The 19,849-nt window shown below is 48.2% G+C and overlaps 1 long non-coding RNA gene across 4 annotated transcripts in view; it reads right to left on the minus strand.

Moving 5' to 3' along the window:
• Positions 1-19,849, minus strand: part of LOC103345486 (uncharacterized) — a 54,268-nt gene that overhangs the window by 26,351 nt on the left and 8,068 nt on the right. The window contains exons 2-4 of one of the 4 annotated variants that reach the window (XR_007918127.2): positions 8,688-10,931; positions 6,636-6,736; positions 3,777-4,306 (exon numbers count right to left, since the gene is read on the minus strand). This is a non-coding gene — a long non-coding RNA (uncharacterized lncRNA). The remainder of the gene's footprint in view (positions 1-3,776; positions 4,307-6,635; positions 6,737-8,687; positions 10,932-19,849) is intronic. The other 3 variants (XR_011386280.1, XR_011386278.1, XR_011386279.1) reach the window with 3 other exon arrangements.

Consider the following 19,849-nt stretch of genomic DNA (forward strand, 5'->3'; position numbering starts at 1 on the left):
ATGCTGGGCCTGCCCTGCAGAACAAGGCCTGCCGTGTGGAGTTGTCATAGTCTGGGTGGCTAATACCCAGGCAAGTACTCACAAGAACATTGCAAAAGCTTCTTTAATCTACCTCTTCATCAGTAATCTCTATCTATCTGAGTCCTGTCATTATAAATGTGTACAGTTGTCCCCCTCTTCCATGATTTTGTTTTCTAAACTGTGGACAGAAAATATGAAATGGAAAATTCAAGAAATAAATAATTTGTAAGTTTTCACTTACACACCATTCTGAGTATCTTGAGTTGTCCTGGTGCTTCCCACCTAAGACATGGGTCATTCTTTTGTCCAGCATATCCATGCTGTTTGTACTAGTTGCCTTTAGTCACTTAGTAGGCATCTTGGTTATTAGGCCAACTGTCCAGATATCACAATGCTTGTGTTCAAGTAACCCTTATTTAACTGAATAATGGACCCAAAGCCCAAAAGTAGTGATGGTGACGATTGCAATATGCCAAAAAGAAGCCATAAAATGCTTCCTTTAACTGAAAAGTTGGAAGTACAATCAGATATTTTGAGAGAGAGACCCATTCACATAACTTTCAGAATATTGTTATAATTGTTCTATTTTATTACCAGCTGTTGTTGTTAATCTCTTACCATGCTTAATTTATAAGTTAACTATCATAGGTATGGATGTACTGAAAAAATATAGTATAGACTAGGGTACTATCGGAGGTTTCACACATCCCCTGGGAGTCTTGGAATATAGCATATGAAAATAATTGCAGGTGAGGCTGGTGCTGTGGCATAGTGGGTAAAACCACCACCTTCAGTGCTGGCATCCCATATGGGCACTGGTTTGAGTCCCGGCAGCTCCACTTCTGATCCAGCTCTCTGCTATGGCCTGGGAAAACAGTGGAAAATGGCCCAAGCCCTTGGGCCCCTGCACCCATGTGGCAGACCTGGAAGAAGCTCCTAACTCCAGGCTCCTGGCTTCAGATCGGCAGAGCTCCGGCCATTGTGGCCATCTGGGGAGTCAAACAGTGGATGGAAGACCTCTTTCTCTCTCTCTCTGCCTCTGCCTCTCTGTAACTCTGCCTTTCAAATAAATTAATTAATTAATTTAAAAAAAAAGAATTTGGAGACAACTGAAGTATAAACTCTGTCTGGTATGAGAGGTACTGTTCATTAAGCCTCTAAAATGTCAACTACTTCACAGAAGGGAATTAACTAACACAGAATGTGTGTGTGTGTGTGTGTGTGTGTACACACAAAAGCTTTGCAACATATGCATCCTGGATTCTTACAGACCTGCTCCAAATGATCTTCACTCTGGAACCCAGGCTGAGGAGCCACTCCCACCTGTATCATTGCTGATGGTGCCAGATGGGCTAAAAATCAAGGGCAGCCATTTCCACTCACACTACATTGGCTAAAGCCAGTCACATAGCCAAAAGTGAATGCCACTCAGTGGGATGTGTACTGCTCCTGCAGAGGGATATCATAGCATTTGTGAGCAACAATAGAGTCACATAACAGATGATGTCCTCTGTTAAGAATTCGTTAAGTCACATATATTCCCATCCTCTCTCTGCTCAGGAAGAATTGATGACCCAAAGAATCAGCTCCTGGATAGTATCTATGGATACAGTGCTCTGAGGTGGGGCTTCGGTGGCAAGGGGAGCAGAGGAAGTAGCCCCATTGTCTGACTTGCAATGTCCATCCATCCCTTGATTCCCACTGAACATAGCAGACTTGCCCCCATAACTTGTCAGGCTGGAAACTGAAAATCTCTATCTTCCCTTCGGTTATTTACAACATCACTGGAGCTCAGGTGGGGTGGGGTGCGAATATCTAACACAATGTAAATCAAAACAACATACAATCTAGTATCAAAACGGGGAGAAGAGTTGGTTATGGAGCCCTAGTGAAAATTTTCCTAAACCTCTCTCCCAAATTGCTGCTTTGCCTGCTTTGCTGCGAAAATTGGAAATGGAATCCAGGAGCAATGAGGTTTTGTGGTGAGAGGCAGTATGAGATGAGTGACCTAGTCTGTTTTCAGGTAAAGAGAAAAAAAAGGAGAGCCATACCTAAACCGAGTCTTGGTTCAGTCACCCAATCCTCATATCAGAAATAGAAAAAAGAGGCAGATGGGTGACATTTCCAATGAGGATGACCTACGCTCAAGTAAATAGTTGTATTAGTATGCTGACACTTGAACCATGAAAGTAGTATCTGCTCCTCACAGACACTGGGGGAGAGAGGTAGGAGGAGGGACAGAAACATTCCAGATGTCTGACATAGATCACTGAGTCACTAAATTGCTTCTCATGGTTCAAGACTTTTGTACATGGCCCTTGGGAAGATAATGGGTCTCCTTTCAAAAATTTCTGACTCCGGCCATCACTTTGCCCACCTTCTCATTCCTAGCTTGAACAAGCAGCTTCTTTGTTCTCTGCCCCAGAGTTCCTATTCTGTTCTTCCTAGGCCTGGGACTCTGCATCCTTCTTTCTTGCCCATTCTTTTCCTGGGGCCTGAAGCCTGACATGATCTCTTCTCCACTATCACTTTCAAATTAGGAAAAAAAAAATCACCACATTGAGACTTTTAAAATTGAGTATCCACTTTTCAATCTCATTTTCATTGAGGGTTAGCTCAGTGCCAAGGCTGCAACAGGGACAGTCCTACTGCAGCTCAGTGTAGAGCACCAGGGAGCAGCAGGGGCCTCAGCCTCACACCCCAGAGGGGAAGAGCACGCAACTGATGGGAGCCTTGTCAGAGAACCATGGCTCTTTATAAAAGCATAGCTTTGAAACTTCATTTTAATGTAATCCATAAGAAACACATTTTACATAGCAATTCAGTACCCACAAACATATGGGGAGAAAAGATTTGTGAAAGAATATTTATCATTCTTCTGATATTTTCTATTCTATTTCATTTTTTAAATGCTAGTAAAATCTCACATTATTGATATCGTGAATTACTCATGTTTGCCAACCTGCAGTTTGAAAAACACTGCTTTAAAGTGCACACTAATAACCATACTACTGAACTCTAGGACTGTATGAAAAGCAACATTAATAGCACATTGTCTTCATTACTAATGCTGCTGAGTGCTCTATGTGTTTCTGTGTGTGTTACTGTCATTTCAATTAAAATCTTAAAATTGCTATGGGCCATAATGCCAACATTATTCTCTAGTGTTCCAGTGAATACCAAAAAAAAAAAAAAAAAAAAAAGTTACTCTTATTGAATTCATCTTAACTTCCGATTTGGTGATGACTTGCAAAAGCAGCACATGTGGATAGCCAGATTTTCATTACCAGTTTAGCAGTTATTTTCCGAGTTTCAACAAACATTTTCCTCCAATGAAGTTTGGTCTAAATCCAGCTAATCTACAATTGTATAATGATGGGATTTCACCGTTCTCTCTGTTAAATTACAAGAGTTTGAAGACTGGAAACATTTCAAGGATAACAAATAGGGTTTGGAAACCGAAACTGTGCCTTTTAGGATAGCTTCAGATCCTCAGCTGTCATATGAAAACCTCAAAGCTCTCCTTTTACAGCTGGCAGGATTTTTGCTTCTTTATAAACACACACATACTCTGTCTCTTAGGAACAGGCCACCGCACAGAACACATGGAGACATGATTCTGCACCCATAGGTATGTGCACACCGAGGCGCGAGCCCGCCCAGCCCCTCGTGTCATCTGCAATCCAGACAGATCCAAGATGCTGGTAGATTGGAACCGGCCTTAACCTCTCCTCTTTTCCCCAAATCAAACCCACCGTAAACGCCGCGAAGAGCCAGGAAGCTCCACAGCTTTAATCATTTCCTTTCCTCGAGCTCCATGTGGCATACAGGACACTCCGTTTTTCTTTAGGTTTGCAGTCATCCCGCGAGGGGTGCGCAAGAAGAAAGCAGCAAATCGATGTTTCCAAAGGGCGGAGGGTGCAGAGAGAAAGCGCCATGCTCTTTGGCGGCACCTCTGCGCTCCACTCTGAGCAATCAAGAAAATCCTCCAGTTCCAGCAGGGGTTGAGAGTTGGCGCCACCTGGCTTTTTAAAGAAGAACAAGAGGTAAGAGGCCGACGTTGAAGGGAACCCCGCATCTTCCTCTCCACCACGCCTAATCTGCCGGTGGGAAGAAAGACCTGGCGCATCTTCCTCTTCCTAGCCCAGGGCAGCAAAGCGCCCTGCGGAAGGCGGGGCTATGACCCTCCCCGAAATAAAAAAGCCGGAGAATTTTCCTCGCTGTTGCTGTTAGGACGGCGGATTCCACATTGTAATCAGGTCCAAAGAGTGGAAGTAAAAAGTAACTGTAAAAAAAAAAAAAAGGAAGTAACTGTGGCATCTCAAATATTAAAAGCAAAGATTTACGCATTGATTCGCTCCGGCTCGTTTCTATCAATCATCTATTTTGCACAAACTTCCTACAGCAACCTGTGAGGAACAACAAGAACGGAAAAAGTGCACCCCACGGTTCTGCCCCTCTGTTGCAACATTGGAAAGGAATCCAGTTAAAGGAAGCTCTTGTGCCTCGATTGTTCACACGCAGATTGGGGAAAACAAGGCCTTCAATGAGGGTCCCAAGGGACTGATGAGGAAATAAAATGAGAAAGGGGTAGGACTTCAATATTACCATTTTAGTAGGAAGGTAAATAATGCTTATAGAGAAAACGGTAACGATGTTTTCCATTCAGTGTCATAAATTTGCAGTTTTTGTTTGCTTAGATATCATGCTGGAGGGTACAGATTGCTTTATCTAGAACCTGAGCCAGTTATCAAAAAGTCATCATTTCTCCAAACTGTTCAGCATGCTTTTAAAAGGATGGGATCTAGAGAAAATTTCTTGGGAACTGTTCTTCCATAAACAAAAACACAAATATATGAATGCATATAATGTGTATGCACTAAGGGCAGGTATGAAAATGTGTACATGCATGGGAAATATTGGTTTGCTTTTATTGTAATAATGACTCATGTACATTGCCACTTGCGTTCACAAAGACCTGCATTCACTTTTCATTTAATTCTCCAAACATCAGGGGGACATTTTTACAAAATCCCTATTTTAAAGGTAAGAAAACTGAAGCTTACAAAAATTACTTTCTCAGATTTTGATGATAAGAAGTTACAGAGCCAGCCAAAGCCATCTATTCTTTTTTTTTTTTTTTTTTCGACAGGCAGAGTGGACAGTGAGAGAGAGAGACAGAGAGAAAGGTCTTCCTTTTGCCGTTGGTTCACCCTCCAATGGCCGCCGCGGCTGGCGCACTTTGGCAGGAGCCAGGAGCCAGGTGCTTTTCCTGGTCTCCCATGGGGTGCAGGGCCCAAGCACCTGGGCCATCCTCCACTGCACTCCCTGGCCACAGCAGAGAGCTGTCCTGGAAGAGGGGCAACCGGGACAGAATCCGGCGCCCCGACCGGGACTAGAACCCAGTGTGCCGGCGCCGCTAGGCGGAGGATTAGCCTGGTGAGCCGCGGCGCCAGCCCAAAGCCATCTATTCTAATTCTGGGTCATTCTTACATTCAGCAAACAGGAGATGGATACCTTCTGTGTGCCAGGCACCAAAGCAGAGTGGCCACAAAGATCAAAGATATATTCCACTGCCCTCAAGGAACTCAGAGCTAATGGAGGAGAAGTTACACTCGTATGGTACATATTCTCTGTAATGAGCCCAGGGCTTAGGGAGGGCCCTCAAGAAGAGGAGACACCCAGACTGAATTGTGAAGGACAACAGGACATAGCCTGATTCAGAAGAAAGAAAGTCTGAGCCAGACGAAAACACAACATGTGCAAAGATGTGGAGACAAAAGAAGCTCGAGTGTTCAATATAATTCAGCCGCTAAACATTAGTGTATGCGTAGGGGGAGTGTAGAAAGGACATGATGAAGAGCTTTATGTAGTCAGCATTTGGGTTTTCCTGACATCTAAGGGAGAGTGAGTGAAAGATTAAAATAGGGAAATGATATTGCTTTTGCAATTGTAGAAAGATCAGTCAGCTACCATAAGCACAGACTTGAGGGTATAATAGCAGCGGGAAAAATGACAGAATGATCCATGCAAAGCTCAGTGTCCATCATTAGTGAGTCAGGATGTGATTAGAGAAAAGATGGGTAGATTTGAATAATATTTAGGAAGACCTGGTGACCGTTGCCAGGTTCCTTGCCTGCGCACCGGACGGGTGGTGATGCCATTCACAGAGACTAGCAGAACAGACTATAGATGTGCAACAAAGATTAGACATAAATTGTTTGAAGCATGCTGAGTTTTAGAAATCTAAATGCATCCATGTAGACATTTCCTCTAATATAGAACTGAATATTCAGGTCTAGTACTGAGAGAAGAGATCTGAATTACAGACGGTTATGTCATCAGTGATAACCAAAACCATAGAATGATTAGTGATAATATTTGCCAACAGGCATTGAGTTCCTATGTATCTGGCACTGAGCAAAGCACTTTTAGTAGATTATCTCATCTAATCCTCACAATATCCTCACATAGTAAATATTATGATTAAGTATTACACAGGTAGAGGGTTTCATATTGGAAAAGAGGTCTGGAACCAGACCCTGAGGATTGCATTGAAGACAAGTGGCAGGAGAGCTCTTCCTTCTAGACTGCATAGCTGGCTTCATGTTTACCTCCAGTTTGTTGACTGCTCAGTTCCATCTCTGTTCTACTTCTATATAGGACAATATCTGAGAGTGGTTATCAGGGCTGGGCTGCTCCAAGTCCTTCAAGTCTGAAGGTAATAGAGGAAAAGTTATTTCAGTGCAGAGATTTCATCTGTTCCACTACACATTATCCCAATTGTTCTTCACACAGTCAAGGTCAACCAGGGCTAGGTGGACAGCAGGAAGGAAGTGCCCTAGATTTATTTTTCAACTGTGGTACAGCAGATTAAGCTGCCCCTCACAACACTGCATCCCATATCAGAGTGCCAATTCAAGTCCCAGCTGCTCCACTTCCAATCCAGCTTCTTGCTAATGTGCTAGGGAAGACTGCAGATTGTGACCCAAGTACTTGGGTCCCTGCCACCTACTTGGGAGACTCAAGTTGAGTTTTCCGCTCTTGGCTTCAGACTGGCCCAGTCCCAGCTATTGTGAACAGACAACCAGTGTATGGAAGATCCCTCTCTGCCTTTGTCTCCCTCTCTCATTAACTTTCAAATAAATAATCTTTTAAAAAAATTTTCAACATGGTGATTTCCTGAATCATCTTCTCACACCAAAAAGGAGCTTCCCTAACACAAGCAAGAGCAACTTTACTATCTTATTCTTAATGGTGGATGATTCATTTCAGCTCCTCCACCTTCCCGCAATACTGATACTTCAAAAGCTTGTTTTGGGAGGGAAAATGATCTGTCGAATATGAGTGGGTCTTCAAAAAGTTCATGGAATGCATATTATGAAAAAGGTATGCATGGTTTTCAAAATATTTACACCAAAATAACGTCCTTTAATTCCATTTTCTATGAACTTTTCAAAGTTCCCATATACTATTTTGAGTATTGACTTCACTTAATTTTCATCTATTTTATTAGAGATTTTTGTCTGCTACATTGGGCCCAAGATATGAAAAACAAATGAAACTTGCTGCTATATTCGTTAGAGACACATAACCTTCTCCTGGTGAACTTTGAAGGCTTAAAGACTTACAAAGTAGGGTTGGTATGTTTAAAAAAAAAACAAAAACTACCCAAGTGAAATGGTACTGATTTGATTTTTGCTTTAAGCCAGCACCATGGGTGATAGGCTAAGCCTCTGCCTGTGGCACCAGCATCCCATATAGGCCCCCGTTTGATTCCCTCCTGCTCCACTTTTGATCCAGCTCCCTGCTAAAGGCCTGGGAAAGCAGCAGCAGATGGCCCAAGTGCTTGGGCCCCAGTATCCATGTGGGAGACCCCAAGGAAGCTCCTGGCTCCTGGCTTCAGCCTGGCCCAGCCCCAGTGGTTGCAGTCATTTGGGGAGTGAACCAGCAGATGGAAGGAAGCACACTCTTTCTCTCTGTTTCTCCATCTCTGTAACTCTGCCTCTCAAGTAAATAAATAAATCAAAAAAAAAAAAAAAAAAAAAAACAAACCTATACTCCTGAATCTGACACTTTTATATTGTGGCCCAGTTATTCTCCATATGAATCAGAAAGCTAGGTGAAGACTGTGGATGGTTTGGGTGATTGGAGGAGGTAGCCTAAAGACTTGATTGTGTTCATGTAAACCAGTCATGGAGACTGCTGGGATTCAATCTTTCAATAACTTTCTTGGAGTATGGCACTGGGCAATAACTCAAACTGGACTCTCTAGTTCTGTGACCTTTGGAAATCAATTCTCTGTGCCCCTCTGTACTCATCTGTGAGAAGATGGGGTTGAAGCATCTCTATGGTGCTTTCCAAGTTAACATTCACTGGGAGGCCGGCGCCGCGGCTCACTAGGCTAATCCTCCGCCTAGCGGCGCCGGCATACCGGGTTCTAGTCCTGGTCGGGGTGCCGGATTCTGTCCCGGTTTCCCCTCTTCTAGGCTAGCTCTCTGCTGTGGCCCAGGAGTGCAGTGGAGGATGGCCCCGGTGCTTGGGCCCTGTACCCCATGGGAGACCAGGAGAAGCACCTGGCTCCTGCCTTCGGATCTGTGTGGTGCGCCGGCTGCAGCGTTATTTGACCTAGAGTTAAGACTTTGGTTAAGTAGACTGTGTCCCACCTTGGAGTGTTTGTGTTCAATTCCCAGCTCCAGTTCCCAGTTCCAGCTTTCTGTCAATGCAGGTCCTGGGAGGCAGTGAATATGGTTCAAGTGAATAGATCCCTGCCACCTAACTTGGGAGAAATGGATTGAGTTCCCAGTTCCAGGTTCCTGGGCCCTGGTAGGCATCTGAAGAGTGAACCCGCAGATGGGAGGTTCTCTGAGTGCCACTGCTTTGCAAATTATAAAAAAGAAAAAGAAAAAAATGAGCAGTGTTGACTTTGTTGCTTCTGTAAGGTGTGGCTTATGACCCACTGAATGTTGATACTTATTTAACATCAAAGAGCATGGGAACAGAAATTGAGATTTATGGGCCATATTAAAATAAAAACCTAGATGAAAAATAATAATATATGTGTACATATTTGATTGCTATACACACACAGAGAAAGAGAGAGACAGAGACAGGTAGAAATAGATCTAGAAAAATTGATCAAGATATGCAGCCAGTGGATGCCAAAGTCAGGTCTCAGGTCCAAGTTTTCTAACTATTGGTCAAATAATTTGCCAATTGGTCTCTGTATACATCATCTACACATATGTCACCAGAAATCTGGAAGATTTGATAAGATTCATGCTTAATCAGCTCCATGTGTGGTGTGCTTCCTTCCCTCACCACCATCAATATTGTCGCGGAAAAAGCCGCATGTGCTGGCGACAGCATGGATTTCTTTTAAATGGGAGTCCTAAGAACTCACCCCTGCCTTTAATACTAACTTTGCATGTAAATTTGCTGAAGGAAAATATCCTGAGATCATTTTTCAGAGATGATGAAAGGAGTTCATTTAATCGAAGAGGCTAAAAGAGAGGAAATTAGCTGGCTTGTCCTTCCACTGAGGGCAATGTTGGGACAGTGAGCCCAGGCTGTACCAGCCATGAGACAGAGGGCACTTCTTTCCCAACTCCATTCCAGCTGTGCCTTGGGCAAATAATTTACCTTTTTTGGTTTCAGCTCATTTTCAGGAAAATTCAGAATTTAAATCGATCACTAATTATCCCTAAATTCTGAAATTTCACCTGGAGAAATTTCTGAAGCAAGCTGAGTGAACTTTCAGCCAACTCTCCTCTGCATCTCTCTGCCCCATAATTAGAAAAAAAAAAAAGAGTGGGCTAGTGATCTAAACAACAGAAGTCGTAATAGCAGTTCATGAGGAAGAGGAGCTCTGCAACAGAGTCTTGTTTAGACTGAACAGGTAAAAAGTGGATTGGCAGGCTGTTGCCTTCACTTAGTTCCTTCAATATTCATTTGATAAACATTGAGTAAGTTCCCCAGGGGCTAAGGCCTAAGGATCCCAGTGTATCTTAAACACACCAAGGAAGCAGTTAGCAACAGAAAAATGTGCTTTTGCAGGTAAACGAGATTGCATCATGGGAAAAGTGACCTAGTATCTGAATCTGATAATGCCTTGCATCTGCCACAACCCATTCTGCGGTCCTGGGCAAGTCACCGGCTCTCTAGCCTGGCTTCGGACAGCCGGCCCATCTTCAAAGTCCCTTTCTGGGATAGATTCTGTTCCTGAAAGGCCTCATTGATCGCCTGGGTACCACAGCCAACTGCCTCAAGTGAACACAAGCCCTAGGTAACCTGAGCCCATAGCTCCCTCCCATTTGGGAAGAAAAAAAAAAAAGTGGGGGGCGGGGGATCCAAAGAAAAGAAAGGAGAAAAATACTGAGAAACATGTTTTGGCAGGCAAGGCCTTTGGAGACTACCATATGTGCTCCATATTGAGGAACCCTTGGTCTTTGATGTTTTTCTGAATGTAAAGGCATTATTCTTTCTCGAACTGCGCGTAAGTACTACAGTTACTAAAACAATGAGACCAGAACGCGCCGACCCGGCTCTAAGTGCATAATTCGTCCTTCACCCAAGTGCCTGCCACCGGTGGGCTCCCCAGGTTGCACCCGGACAGCTGGCAGAGCTGCCATCTCCTGCAGTCACATCCCCCTTTCGGACCCAGGGTTGTCTCAGTCCTAGAACACCTTAACGACAAGTTCGGAAGTAAGTACTTTCCCAAACGCCTGGCGAAAATTCCCCAGATGTTTCCTGTGTCACGGAAACGAGCCCTGGTTGAATCTGAAGCATTCTCACGACGGCAGGATCACAAGGCCCGCATGGCGCCCGCGAGCCCGGCTCCCTGGCGAGCTGCGGGGCGCGCCCTTGGGTCCCCTGCATTCTCCGGGTTCTCGCAGGAGAAGCCTGCAGGGCTGGAAAGGAAAGATAAAGTGGTGGTAATGGTGGTGGACATTTTATGACGTGGGCAATTATAAATCATAAACGAAAGATTCCTTACTAAATTTACACTGCCGTCTCCGAGCAATTTATTGGGCACCCACTCCCCTTCCCACCCCCACCCTAGTTAAAAAACGGCCACCTTAAAACAGGGAATCAAATTCACTAGTGGTCTCGCTGGGGAACTACCCTTTCCCTCCAAAGGGCAGGATGGCCGAGGGCTAGCAGCAACTGGGGATCCCAGAAGTAGGAAGGTCCCCGTGACCTAGCGGCAGGAAGGGGCGCGCAAGCTCGACCACCTAGCGGCACACATTAGGTTCTCCAAGCTGGAGCCCCTCAGAAGTGGGCGGAGTGAGAAAGGATCGCGGGGGAGAGCAAAGCATCCAAGCTCCCGCTGCTTCCGGGTCTCGGCAAGCACTTCCGGGGTGCGGCTCTCGAGGTCCCAGCCTGCGCCTACCTGTACTAAGGGGGAAGATTAGCAACCAAGAGGGAGCTGTAACAACCGTGGCCAATAGTAACTTCGGGATGGGTGGCACGAGGGTCACCTGTAGTTGTGGTCCAGCCCCAGTGCTCAAGTGCTTCAACATCTGCTTTTGACCACCTCAGAGATAGGAAATTCCTCCTGGGATCCCCAGTGGCCTGGAGAGCCAGCCGGCGTGGTCGCTGCGCCGCTCTGAGGCCGGGCCCCGGGTTTCCTCTACCCAGAGCAAATTTATTGAGCGAATAACCTTTCTACACGTAGGTTTCCGGATAGGTCTTTGCTGTTGGCTGTCTGGGGTTAGTGTGGACTCCATCGAGTGGCCCCTGCTCACTCTGATCCTTGAGGGTCAGGAAGAGGAGCAATAATGCCCTACTTGCGCTAAACTGGTCAGCTGGAGCGGCCTTGCTCGATGCCTGGCGCCGCCTGTCTGGGAACGAGCGGGCTAAGTTTGGGCTGTGGGTTGAACGTAGGATCCTTCAACCTTGTCCGGAGATTATCTTGAGATAATCTCGTTTGTGAGGCCTAAATGAACTGCACAGGCTCAAGATACGCACACATTGGCCAAATAATTTTATCCTTCGGTGTAGTCTTTCTGCCAGTCGTAATCTGCAGGTCTCCGAGCGTCAGCCTGGCTCAGAAATTGGGAATGAGTGCGTTAGGAAGGAAGGGCACCCACCGAAATTACTTCTGGTGCTGACATTCTTTTTTTTTTTTCTTTCAGGAATGAATCAAAGCCACCATAGAAATATATACTGTTGCCTGCCTGGACTTTGGGGTCAGCTTCCTTTTTCTGACCCTTTCTCAACTCAGCTTTTTATCCTCAGGAGAATATCTGGAATTTCCCTTATGGGAGTGGGGGATGGGGGATGAGGTGGGGAAGTGCAGCCGGCCCAGGTAAGTATGGGAGCCACATGGTCTGGCGAATGGAAAAAAGGAAAATCATCTCCAAATGCAACCAAGCAGGTGGGGGTAGAATGAAGCTGAAAGGGAATTGGGAATCTGAATGGCCCCGAAGGCAGCAGACTCCATACCCGGCGTGAGGTGTGAGAAACAGTCAACATTTGGAGCACTGGAGTCAGAAGATTTTTGGCAGCTGTTAGATAACTTCCTGATCTGCAATAAAGTTCACATGACTGAGAGGATGTTTCCGCTACTCTGTTGCCTGGCTCTTTGCCTTTCTCTCCAAGTCTGCAGGTTAAGAGATTTTTCTGGGTCTCAATTGAATAATAGTGTTGGTTGAATGTGCCCCCAGGAGTCTTGGAGGCCTGGGGCTGCATGGATGGGATACAGGCAGTCTGAAACGTACTAATCTGTTGCCTTCCCAGCTCTTTACTACAAAGTGACACTGAATCTTCTGTTTTCAAAATGGGGAAGCTTTGTGGCCCAGTGGGTAAAGCTGCCCGCTGCGATCTGACATCCCATATGGGCGCTAGTTTGAATCCTGGCTGCACCACTTCTGATCCAGCTCCCTACTGATTGCAGAGGAAAAGCAGCAGAAGATGGCCCAAGTACTTGGGCCCCTGCACCCATGATGGGAGACCTGGAATAAGCCCCTGGTTCCTGGCTTCTGTGGGGTCAGCCTCAGACCTACAGATGCAGCCATCTAGGGAGTGAACCAACTGATGGAAGACCTCTGCCCCCCCCCAACTTTGACTTTCAAAATAAATAAATCTTTTTCTAAAATGGGGAACATACGCTGCTCCTTTCCTAGTCAGCAACTGTTTGTTCCTGATCCTTCCCGGACACCAGAATTCAACATTAAAACAAAAACAAAGAAAAACCGTCTAGTTGCAAGCCTCTTCTGCAGCTTCGGTGCTCTCCGGCTGCAACAGTGGCGCTTCTGGAAAGCGGATTCGAGCATAACCACTATGGAAATACTAGAGCACTTCAAAAAGTTCATGGAAGTTGCTTCTACCTTTTAAATTCCGTCTTTCCATGAACTTTTTTTGTAGTATTTTCATATATGCAAGATGTTCAGTATCCTTATCAGAAAAGACAAAAGGCTGCTTGGAGCGCACCGCAGGGCTCCATAACAAGCAGCTCACAAGCGCCAGGCACCCGGCGACCTTGAACCCTTCCCGGCTGTGGGCACTGGAATGCGCCGCTCCGGCGGCACCTCCGGGTTTTAGTTCGGGTTCCGCTCGGGCGGGACGAGGTCGGGAAGCGTCCCTACCCTCGCTCCAGAGTCGCTTGTAGGCCTACCTGACGTATATCCGGAGGAAAATAGAACTGGCTGAAGGATAATCTCAAGAGCGCAAGGATCAGAGCAGAGCGAAGACAGCAAATGGAGGCAAGTGTGAGTAGGGGATCGTGAGACGCGAGGAAAAGGCGTGAAATGCAGTCCAGCGTCTCCGCCGAGCAGAGGGCCGGCCTGCGAGGCCACACCTCGCTACAGCCAGGGCAAGTGGAGGCCGGGTCACGGAATTTCTAGGAAAGAGATTCCCAGACACAAAGGAAAGAGATGAGGATCACCAGGGGGTGGGGGCGGTACTTTCAGATCCCTTCTTTGGCAAAATACCCCCGTTTTGCAAACGCGAAGACCGGGGAGGCCGAGACGAGTAGATCACGAAGCGAGTAGAGAAGCTGAGACCCAGCCCGGACGTGCCCGCTCCAAGCCGCGTTAAGCTCTCGCCCCGCAGCTCCAATAACCTCCTTAGAGTGGATCTTCGCGACGTTCGGTCCAACCCCCCCCCCCCCGCCCCGGTTTGTCATCTATCAAAGGAGAGACTCACACTAAGCTCACTGTGGAAAAGTTACAAGCGCCAGGCGTGTCTTTCAGCTCCCTGCGGGGGCAAGCACCGTGCAGTCGGTTTCAAGTCTTTGCTTGGCAGCCCCGCGCTACTGCGAACTCCGGGGCGCTGATGGACGCCTAGGAAGCGGCAGGGGACACGGTGAGCGGGTACCAACCCCTGCCCGCACACCTTCGCGCCGAGCCTGAGCTGCAATGTTTTTCTCATTTGGATCCTGTCTTTTCGGTCTTGGCTTAAACAATCACTCTCGTCCGTCATTAATAACTGTAATAAGATCACTCTGGCTCAAGTCACCCAGGATGGCGACGAGCCCAGAGACTCCCACTGCGGGCGGAGGGCTCAGCGCGCTCCTTCGGTAGCCGAGTCGCGGGTCGGGGAGGGCCTTGGGCCCTACCTGCCTACACTTGCGAAGGAAGCTCCTCGCCGCCTTTCCCTACCTACCGTCACTGGATAGATCCCTGCGAGAGGAAAGCCGCTCGCTCCTCTGCAGCCGCGCGAGTCCCAGTAAAGAGTCGCAGAGACTCCGAACGAGAGAGCTGGGATCCAGAGATCACGTGGAGAAACTTGGTGAAGGCAAGACAAGCACTGTTTAGCTACGGTTGCTTGAAAAGCAGGCAAAATTCTGAACACCCTTCGAATTTTGCGCACTATTCTTTCTCGCCGCCCCCCCCTCCACAGTTTCTTCTTTTAGTTTCCCAGTTGAATGTATTAAGTTTTAGAGTTTGCAGGCAGCCAGAGTTCCCACCAGCCTCGAGGTGGATGGCTGTGACCCGGCTCTGAGTGGGTTCAGTTTAAACTATCTAATTCCAGGTCCATAGCCTCGCACAGCCAGCCTCTTCCTTTCTGTGTCCCAGAAGTCGCCTTTGGTGCCACCAGCCACAGGTAGAACCTGAAACCACGGGAGAGGATGGCAGAAGAGCCAGAAATACTCATAGACAAATAGAGTGCTGCTTCCTGAACTTGATTTTCAGTTGTCAGTAACCTTTATTGTCACCACTGCGTGAAATAATCATAACTGTAACTGAGGAAATAGGTAACCATAGTCTCTCCTTCCACTGCAAGGGCTTAAAAACTAATTAATATACCTTCAAGGAGTTAAAATGCCCCATTTAAAAAGGCACTCACTTGGCCACCTCCAGGATTGGAATAGTACTCCAGGGCAATAAGGACCACTGAGGCATTAGATTAGCCAAAAATTCAGGATTTGCACCTGTTACATCTAGAACAGCCTTCCATGCCCACAGGGAAAAAGAAGACAGGAACACGTATGGTTTCAGGGACTCTAAAACAATTTATCTTAAATGCCCACCTGGAATCCATGCCCTGTGCAGCTGTCTGCCCCAAAGTGCAGGATACTGGTTTCCTCTTCCCAATTGTTCTTGGCCTCAGCATCATAAGAGTGATGGACAGGGGCGTGGGGATGGCTTCACAATGGAGATCGCTGCTGGCATTGTGTCCTTGTTAGAGAGGAAATGGGGGGAGGGGGGAATCTCCCCCAATCAACTCCCAAACCACAACTGCCTCTCCCCACAGCCCTGCACACTCTCCTTCCTTGCTCCCTGGCTTTGTCTGTTCTATCTCACCCCTCCTCCTCTTGCAAGTCTCTCAAGTCTAAACGCTAAAGTATTTTCTCTGGAGTGTAAGCAAGCAGTCACCGGACAGCCTCTCTATAGATGAGAAGAAAGTCCTTGACACCATGAAGCAACTACTGGCAAAGGGCTGGGAAGTGGATGCACAAATAAGAATGTTTAGGAGCAGGAGCTCTTGGGGCTTTGCTTCCAGAGGTTGACAGAGGGTTTTGGGGGAGCCTCCCACTTAGTCATCCCCCAGCTTAGAGGTAGGTGGTCCCTTCTGCTCATGGACAGACTCCATGGCCCTGACAAGTGGAGAAATGGTGGAGGTGGCACCTGGAAATTAACAAAAAAGTTAATCCCCAATAAGCCCGAGAGTTGTCCTTGCCCCAGTCTGAAGGGGAAACTTTGGGCTCAGTTTAGATGGTGTTGGCAGAAACTCAAGTCCAGGGATTGAATTTGAAAATTCTTAAACCCTAGTGGGTGGGGAGGACTGAAAAGTGACACTTGAGGCATATATGTTTAGTAGATGCTGGGCTCCTTTGGCTGAATCCTGGTAACTCACTTTCCCTGGATGTTCTGGAGGAAAAAGTATGTGGGCATTACATCTTAAGATGATGTCCAAATCTTCAAGCCCTTTGAATGGGATTTCCCATCACCTTGGCCATCCTCTAGGAGTGCTTGTCCGAGTTTTTTGGAAGGCAGTTCTCCTTTGTCTCTCCCAGGATACCTGAGGAGCTGGCCTGGGCTGTAAGATGCAGAGATCTATGGCTCTGGCCAGGGCTGTGCTCTTTACTCCTAAATTTCCTTGCAAGCACACAGGGGTTAGAAATGCCCTCCCTATAGTTTGTAAAGATTAGACAATAAGCAGCCAGTAAAATGCTTGATACTTAAAAGGCACTAATTAAAAGTTAGTTTCTTCCCTCATGTCCTGGAGGTAGGAGGTGGCAGATTTTATTACTGTTCTTGATGGGAGAACTGAGAGGTTGTGGAGGACCAGCCCTTGAATTCCCAGATCGAAGCCCCAAGTCACCAGGTGAGGGCAAGGTCAGAGGTGCCTAGTGTGCCATCCAGGGCCCTATCCACTGTAACTGAGCTCTAACTCATTCCTGCGTTACTCCCCCAGGTTTGCTAAGTAGCCTTAGTAACTCTGAGAAGCTGCATGGCAGCAGTGGGGGCAGGGGGAGAGGAGAGCATCTTGTTCTGCAGCCTCAGGCTTCAGTGCCCAAATGCTACTCACCAAGCCTGATGCCCATGAAGGGAAGGCCACAAGGTGGTGCTAATTAAGAACCCTATTTCTTGCACGAAAATCAGAAACATAGCTCTGTTCTTTTAAAAATCACCAGTCTAACTTCACACTATTACCAAAGGCCAGATCTGTCCCCAAGTCCTTTCTTCCCATTCTATCCCCTTGAAAGAATGCTCTCAGATCTCCTCCCCACCTGAGAGTTCTCACTCAGCCACTACCAATACCTTACCAGGCCCTGGAGAAAAGAGGAAGAAAAAAGTTGACAGCTCCTCACTATGAGAGGGCAATCTTTCTCATCACCAGAAAGAGGACAAGGTGGCGCGGTCTGGGAGGGCTGGCTTGGTGCATGGAAGTATTTAGCAGGTTCAATACCATTACTGCCTAACAGGGTGTGAAAAGTAATATGAATGTAAAATACTGTGGGAAAATGGAGAGTTTCCAAGGCAGGCACTGAGGTCTCCCGGCTGCCTAGCCTGGAAGTTCTAGAATTCCTGCTGCCCGGTACTACCTCCTGCTACTACTAGTAGCAGGAGGCCCTGCTACTAGCTACGGATGCAGAGGGAAAGTGGGGGAGAGGGGAGAGAAGATGGGGGAGGTGCAGGTACCCACAGAGAGGAAGGTCAGAGGAGATGGGGCCCCAGCAGCAGCACATGGGACAAACCTCAACACAGCTTTGCTGGCTCCCTCCTGCTAGCTGCCAACGTTGACACAAGATGCCTTCTTACAACCTACCCCGATCTTGTCTAAAAGTACACAGCAAGATTTAAAGTGAAGTAAAATAGCGATTATGTCCAAAGATTGAAAACACTTTACTAATTTTATCAAGTAACCTATCAACTGCTCAGGAAAAGATGACAAGAGGTAGGTCGGTGCTTCTGCAGGAGGTGGGGGTGGGGTGCCAACGTCCTCGATGCACGGAAATTTCCCCAATCAACTCCAGATTTACAGCGCACAAACGTCAAACATACCCACACCGTGCCCTGCAGACAAGTATTCCTCGCTGTCTGGCCCTACCCTTGTAACTCCCACAAAAAGATCAGACTTTTCCACCTTCCGGGCCTCCGCAATCCCTTGTCGCAGGCAATAGGGGGAGCCAGACCACTGGCCGCCCTCATCCCCCTTCGCGTCCCAGAGACTTCTCTTCAGGCCCGGGCTTCGCAGAAAGGCCGCGGAGAAAGCCCAGGGCCCAGATCTCCCCCAGCTGCGATGGATGGAGCTAGGTCTCCCCACGCTACCCCCAGCGCCCTGCAGCCTGCTCCCTACCCCGCTGGGTTTTGGACGGCGCTGCCACCTCCTTCCCGACGTGGATGCACCCTGCGGCCGCCGAGTGACCACTCAGAACCCTGGCTGGGCCGGGCCGACGGGAAAGGCATTGGCGGCCCGGGGAGCAGAGCTTGGAACGCTGGCTCTCAGGACGGGTGCCTCTGCATTCCTTTGGCATGTTGTCACTTTGGAAACGCTTGTCCCCGCACTCACATTTTCTGCTTACATGGCCCGTTGAGGAAACCCGACGCCGGTTTCTCTCATTAGAACACTACCCTCAACCTCACCGCTTCGGGAGCAGCTGGGCACTGCTGGTCCCGGGTTTGAAAAACCGACTTCACAGCGTAGCTTTCTACTTCTTGTGTACTAAGGAGGATTCGAACATTGGTGGCCGCGATCACTCTGATTTTCTCAAGCAAATAACCCAATGTGCTCATCCTCAAAGTTCCAGGACCTGCTTTTGCGGGGGACACCGGAGAAAGAAGGGTGTGTGTGTATGTCCACGTACGCACAGGACGGAGGACGAGAAAGCAGCGCAGGAGTTGGCAGGCCGCGTCCACCACCAGAAGGCTCGCGCGGGTCCTGAGACTCGCTCCGGCTTCTGCGCCGGGGCCGCAATCTCTCGGGCTGCGCCTGGCGCTCCCAGTCGCGCAGGGCACGAAGGATGCACGCGAAGGAGCCGGGCCGGCGGCTGCCGGACTTCGGAGGGGCTGACCTCGCCGCCTCTCCCCCGGGCTCTGCGCCCCCTCTGGGCCCCGCGCCCGGGACCTGCCTCCTTTCTTTCCTTCCTTCCCAGTGAGCTCACTTCCTCCCCACGCCGTTCCCTTCCGTCGGCCGTCAGAGCCTCCAGGCCAGCCGCGGCTTTCTGGGCGCGCGAGGACTCCCGGCCCGGGGCTTCCTCCGCGCCCCGCCCCCGCCCCCTACCCGGGGCGCTTCCTGGGGAGACGCCGGGAGCTGCGCAAGGTTCCGCCCGCGGGACAGGGGAAATGGAAATCTCAGCTCGGAGGATAAAGGGCTTCGTTCGCGGCCAGATTCCTAACGAGCGCGGGTTGGAAGCACGCAGGCCTAAGCGTTTCATCCAGAGGGGCCCTGGGCTCGGCCCAGCGCCTGTGTCCCTTTCCTTGCTTCCTTCTTTCTCTCCCGCCCTGTTCCTCGCTGTAGTTCACGCGTGTATTAAAAATTCATATGCGGCCGCATTTAAAAAGCAATTCCGAATTTTAAGGCCGGCAGCAGTAGAGGGAGAGTTACAAATAGGATTGGATTTAATTAGCTGGTAATGCTCCTCTCTTGCCCTATAATTAAACAGAGATTCGAGGGGCGCTTCAGGGCCCACAAGTGATTATTACAAGCATATTTTACATTTACATTAAAACTGTGTCCCCGGGGTGTAATCCAGGATCTGGCTCCATTTATTCGGAGTGAGCACTGAGGCCAGAACACTGCTGGCCAGCAATGGGAGCATGTTTGTGAGAGCCGGTGTTCGGCTTCCTTGGACAGACTTGAATTTCTGTCCTGCTTTTGAAGCCTAGGAAAGGCAGCTGGTGGCTCCGAGGTCACCTGGTGCGGCCACAGCACCTGC

The sequence above is a fragment of the Oryctolagus cuniculus genome, chromosome 2 (assembly GCF_964237555.1).
Source record: "Oryctolagus cuniculus chromosome 2, mOryCun1.1, whole genome shotgun sequence".
NCBI classification, from domain to species: domain Eukaryota; kingdom Metazoa; phylum Chordata; class Mammalia; order Lagomorpha; family Leporidae; genus Oryctolagus; species Oryctolagus cuniculus.